Genomic DNA, 5,607 nt, shown 5'->3' with positions numbered 1-5,607 from the left:
GCTTCCACCAGGTTGCTCCAATCCCCATCCAACCTGGCCTTGAACACTTTCAGGAATGGAGCAGCCGCATCTTCTCTGGGCAACCTGTCCTGATGTCCCACTACCTTCACAGTAAAGAATTTCTACTTGTCACAATTGTTTTGAAACCCAGAAATGTGGACTGTACCTGCTATTCTTTGGACAGCTGAATAGCTTCAAATGTTGTGATTACTGTATTTTAATCAAAATTTCCTTTTTATTACTTACTAGTATGAAAACAGACCAGAAGAAAGAAACATATAAAAGCTCTCCCTCCTAAAACCTTTCTGGCTCTTCTCCCTTGTTCTGTGGTCAAAAGTTAAATAGGATGTTCTGATTATCACCACTCCCAAAACAGATCAGTGGGATTTTTGTTCAAAATAATTCCTCCTCCTCTTGCAGCTAGTCTGTGCCAACAAGTTCAAAATACGGGAAGCTTGACCTTAGCTGCAGTCCTTGCTGGTGTGCCACACATCCTGCACTGCCCATGGAGCACAGAGAGCTGAGGCAATCTGGTGGAGCATTCCAAGTTTTGCCCTTCCCACCAGACCTCTGACATGCCAGGGGAAGGAAAGCCCATGGGGAATCTGATGCAAAGTTACTTGAAGCTAACAGGTTCCACAGATTTCATTGCAATTTTGGAGCAGGACCCAAATGTGTAATAAATTGGCAAGGAAAAAGTTCCCACTGTGTATGTGGCAAAAAGGAGTCTTCAACTCCTGAGTGCTAAAGGGGAAAGTCAAAATCTCTTTCGAAGTCTGCCACATTCACCAGTGTATAGTGAAAGAAAACATTCCTCCCTGATCCCGATGCTGGCGCTCATCCAGAGCCCAGAGCATTCTGGGAAATTCCACTTTCTGAACCCCGCTGTGCTACCTAATCACACAATGGGCTACATATGCCATCCAAGAAAATAAACACAGGTCTGGGAAGCTGTTTGTCCTGCAGGGCTAGGAATGCTCTTCCTAACTTGGCAGGGCAGCATAATCCTCTCTGAAAGGGGAGAGAGAGCTGCTTGAACTCTGACTAATGAGATTGAAGAAAAGCCCATCAGAGGCTGGCACAGCCCTTCTCTTGCCCTGCCAAAGCACTGCCAGGTGACATGATGCTGGGTACTCTCACTGTGGCTTGTCTTTGTGTCATGACAGAAGGTATACCATGGATCTAGACCCCAACAAGGGCCCAAAATGTTGCTGAGTGGCAGGCTGTACCCCTGAGCTTGTGGTTTGCAGGAGAAGTGGCTCCTTTTGTTGGTCCTCTGGGTAAAATCCAGCTGAGTTGCAACCTTGACCATAGGCCACGGGCAGGTTCAGTAGTGACTGGAATTTCCTGTGACTGCAGATACCTTGATAAAATCTCGTGGCCCACTCTGGGCTGAGATCCTGGGATCTCAGTGAACAGTGGTAGTAGAGAAGTGGTAGCCCATTGGGGGTTGCCAGTTGGCCAGCAGCAATTGCAAATTGCACCAGCCTTCCTGCGACCCGGTCTAGCCCTCTTCTCCACTTGGTTCTGGGGATCATAAACAAATTCCTCCGAGAATGAGACTTGCATTGATTATAGTAGAAATTGGATCTGGATTTTAAATCATGTTATTAGCTCTTCTAGCAAGATGAACTGAGTGATACAGTTTGATTAAAAACTGCAAAGACCTCCCCTTCCACCTCCCTTCTTCAGTTTTGGAGTAAATGTGTTTCATGGTAACAGGGAATGAAAGTGTTCCACAAGGGCTTTTTTAATTAAAGCATTAATAAAATGCAGTATATGTTATTCTTGAAATCTACAGATTTGTTGATTTAAACGCATCATATTGCTCTCTGAAATACTTGAAAATCTCAGAAGTTTTTAAAAGTGTGTGTTTAGGTTAAGGTTAAGTTGCCCTTGACAGCATTTTTTAAAAAGATTTGAATTGTTGAATAACCACCTTTCACCCATCCCTAATTGTAATTTAAATGACAATATGCTCCCAATCAATAGCTCTTTGTCACACTTTGAAGATCAAGGATGAGATTTCACCCCATGAGTTTACATGGCAAAAGCTTCTTTTTCATAATGCTAAAAATGTTGCATCCTGCTGTTAAAGAAGTATAAGAATACCTGCTCTCAAATAATTAGTTTTGAATAAAAGCATTTAAGTCATACTTTATAGCCATTAATTTGAAACAATTCACAGCCCTTCATTTCTGCACTTTGTTCACAGCTAAGTGTTACAATAAGTATTTTAGCCAATTGGAAAAAAAATCAGTTACAGCAAGGTAATTTGAACAACTTAAGCTGGATGATATTGTGAGTGGTGGGTTTTGGATAACTGTAGCTTTATTTTTGCATCAACTCTGTTTCTATACAGAACCATAACTGCAAGTGGAACATTGAAAAGCTGTTAATGGTGACTTTGCCTCACTGTGTGTGTGTCTAACAGGTACATTTGGGGGCATGTTGCTGTTTCTCCTGTTGTACTCATAAAGACAGAGATTTTTTACACGGGCTCCACTGAAAAAGCTGATTTTCTTATTTTATTTTATTTTATTTTGTTTCAAATATTCAGAGTCCTAGGCAAGGGCCAGGACTCTCCCGTGCTTGGTGTTATGAAATGCCAAACAGAATGATGGTCTTTGTCCCAGGGTGCTTACAATTCTTGTTTCTAGTTAGGGCAGCGAAATGTTTTAAGAAGGATAAAGTCTGGTCTGTTTCTATGTTGTCCTTGGTAAACCCAATCTAGTCTGGTCTCAAAAACGGAGCATTTCTGCTCGTTGCCAGGGAGAATACATAGGTATCCAATGAGTCATGGTCAAACATACGGCCATTATTAGACCACAAACACAGGAGGAGAAAAAAGATTTCATTTGGACCTGTTGTCCCTGCCGAGCTGGTGAAGAGGAATAACAAATAAGCGAGTGGAGAAGGTTGCTCTTTAGGTATTTATGAGGAGCTTCTCTCCCTGTGGGGATAGACTGGGGGAAAGCAGAAATGTGCATGTTGGAAAATTTAACTAGAGCAAGGGAGGCTGCATCATGGTGTAACTAAGAGCACTTAGTACATTTTAATGGCAAACTAGAGACAATGGGAAAGAGAAGCTAAAGCTGTAACAGAGTTTAGTGAATACAAAGAACTTATTTTTAGTTTGGAAGAGAAGGGGCAATCAGAAGACAGACACAAAGAGAGAACTGATTAAGTTTTGTGTTAGAGCAATGTTCTCCTTGTATATCAAATGAGTAAGAGCACGTTCATCCAGACCAAGAAAAAGGATGCTGAGGAAACAGGGCACAGGGTGCTGAGCACCACAACGCATGGTTGTGTTTCTGTGGCTTAGTGGAAAAGGTCACGTCTGAGAGTTGTTATGTAGAAATGTTTTGCAAGACTGGGCCCATATGTATAGATTTAGAGAAAAATCCTCAATTAAAGATGAAGCACAAGTTCTTACTTTTAATTGTGGGCTTGCACAAATGCAGAGTAAAAAATGCAGAGTCTATAGACTCACGGAATTAAAAAAAAAAAAAAGACTTTGCAATATATATACTACAAAATAAAGACTTTGCACTTTGATAAGTCCTCTTCTTCTGAGTTGTCATTTAGTGTAAGCTTAGGAAGCTGACTGTTTTTACTCCAGCACTGAGTTTTGACTGGAATAGAGTGGGAGAAACTCATGGTATTGAACTGTTCCTGTCTGGGCTGCTCAGTAGAAGATTTGGAGAGCATCAGGTTGGGCTCAGGGTCCCACTGAATTGAGCCATGCACAAATACATAGCAACAGATATTGCCCTGGCATTGCACTTTATGCACAGTGATCTCAATGTAAGGATTAAGGTATGGCTGTGTATGGCTCTGGGTAATCAAAAAGCCATTCTGTGCTCCAAGTTTTCCTACGTATAAAACAGAGGCAATAATATTTCCAGCTCTGACACTAGTGGTTAGGGAATTTATACTTTTGAACATTAATTTGTGAAAAGCTATATTGGTACAAAGCATTGGTTCTGTTCACGTTGTTTCAGGTTATTAACGCTATTATTGGTCATTGTATCTGTATACTCAAAACATAGGGTTTATTGATGCCTTTTATTTCCTATATGTGTCATATAAATGCCTTAACAGATGAACAGCGTAGTGAAAATGATAGGGTACTTCAGAACAGCTCGAAGTCACTGCTTCTTTAATAAAGCTTTGGTTTTGTATGTCGGGAGAGATGGAATTCACACCCCAACCTATGCACAGCTGCAAGCCCTATTAAGTGAAACCCCTCCTAAATATAGATCCAATGGCCTCACCCCTGGCCAGCTTCCAAAGACCGTAGAGGCCTGTTTCACTCCTTCCACATTCCCCTTCCAATGCATTGAGTCTTCGAACTCTGCTCGGTAGCCAGGAAGCCTTGGTGCAGGGTTTGGGGGTCTGGAAGGTGCAGATAAAGATAATTTACCCTTTGCAAGCAAAGTGTCGTTTTCATGTATGCAATTGCTCAGTAAACAACACTACAATTGCTGTAGCTATTCATACACTATGCATTCATTTTCCTGTGTATCATCACTTTAAATAAAAAGGGTTCAGTTTGGGTTTTTTTCGAGTAACCCTAAAGACAGCGTTCATGAGATGAGCAAGTCTGAGCCATGCTCAGACAGAACATTTTAACAATCAGGAGAGCCCTGATGCTTGGCAGTTGCCAACAATTGCATGTTAAGAGTAAGCCAGATCATCAAAATGCAGCTTGAATAGGTCCAGTGAGGGTGTATAATATTGCTACAATTGTGGCTCCTGGAGTTAAGGTTGAGTGGGCATTTCTATTATAAACCCCAACTGGTAGGGTTGAGTATTTTGACCACTTCAGATAATGTCAAGTGAAACTTCTCCTATGAATTGACACCCAAATACATGTAACCTACCTCACAAAACAAGATCTAGCTCTTCCCCTTCCACCTGCTCTTCTTCCCAGTCTACACTTGATTTTGTAGCTGGGTTGTTCTCTTCAAACACCACTGGATAAAAAATTGTAGATATTTAGTTTAAAGAAATCAAGACAAACAGTGTCTGATTGCTGATGTGAGTTTTTCTCCTGGTGGCTGTCACAGTGCTTGATGTCACATCCATGCAGTGGTCATTCCAGAACCACAGGCATTGTGTTACCTGGTTGTATGATGTGATCCGTCACTCTCAGAGACAGCCAAAGTGTGGCTGTAGCATGCTGATAACACTGTATTTCACCAGCCAGCTCTTAGTAAACTCCACTGGTAGAAGCTCAGTGTTGGCAGCACATTTCACATCTGCAGGCAGAAAGTTTGTCCGTATGTTTTGCCGAAGTGCTCTGAGTGTGCACACATGGCCAATGTTCTACAGATCTGCAGAGCTCATTGCCACCAGCAGGGGTTAGAGGGGCCAGGAATTTAACAGGATTAGAGAAAAAACTGAACTTGGATAAATTAATAAAAGCATCCTATGTTATGTTGCTAAAGTTTTCAATGGAGTTTTCTGAATGAGACAGAAGACTTTGCTGCTACCAATATGAACTTGTAAGGATTACAAATGGATTTTCTTCATAGGAGAGTGACCCTTAACTTGATTTAGGAGAGAAAGGATGCTCCAGGGGCGAGGATGCAGCTGAGAAAC

At 41.6% G+C, this 5,607-nt stretch overlaps 1 long non-coding RNA gene across 1 annotated transcript; it reads right to left on the bottom strand.

The window, feature by feature from the left end:
• Positions 1–4,145: 4,145 nt before the first annotated feature.
• On the bottom strand, positions 4,146–5,012 carry LOC120324652. Its single transcript, XR_005566136.1, has 2 exons — positions 4,887–5,012; positions 4,146–4,398 (listed from the first exon to the last, which is right to left on the bottom strand). It is a non-coding gene; the product is annotated as an uncharacterized LOC120324652 (long non-coding RNA).
• Positions 5,013–5,607: the final 595 nt, after the last annotated feature.

The sequence above is a fragment of the Pipra filicauda genome, unplaced genomic scaffold (genome assembly GCF_003945595.2).
Source record: "Pipra filicauda isolate LSUMZ 115617 unplaced genomic scaffold, ASM394559v2 scaffold63_size3267554_pilon, whole genome shotgun sequence".
NCBI lineage: Eukaryota > Metazoa > Chordata > Aves > Passeriformes > Pipridae > Pipra > Pipra filicauda.
This window is presented reverse-complemented; position numbering and strand designations above follow the sequence as displayed.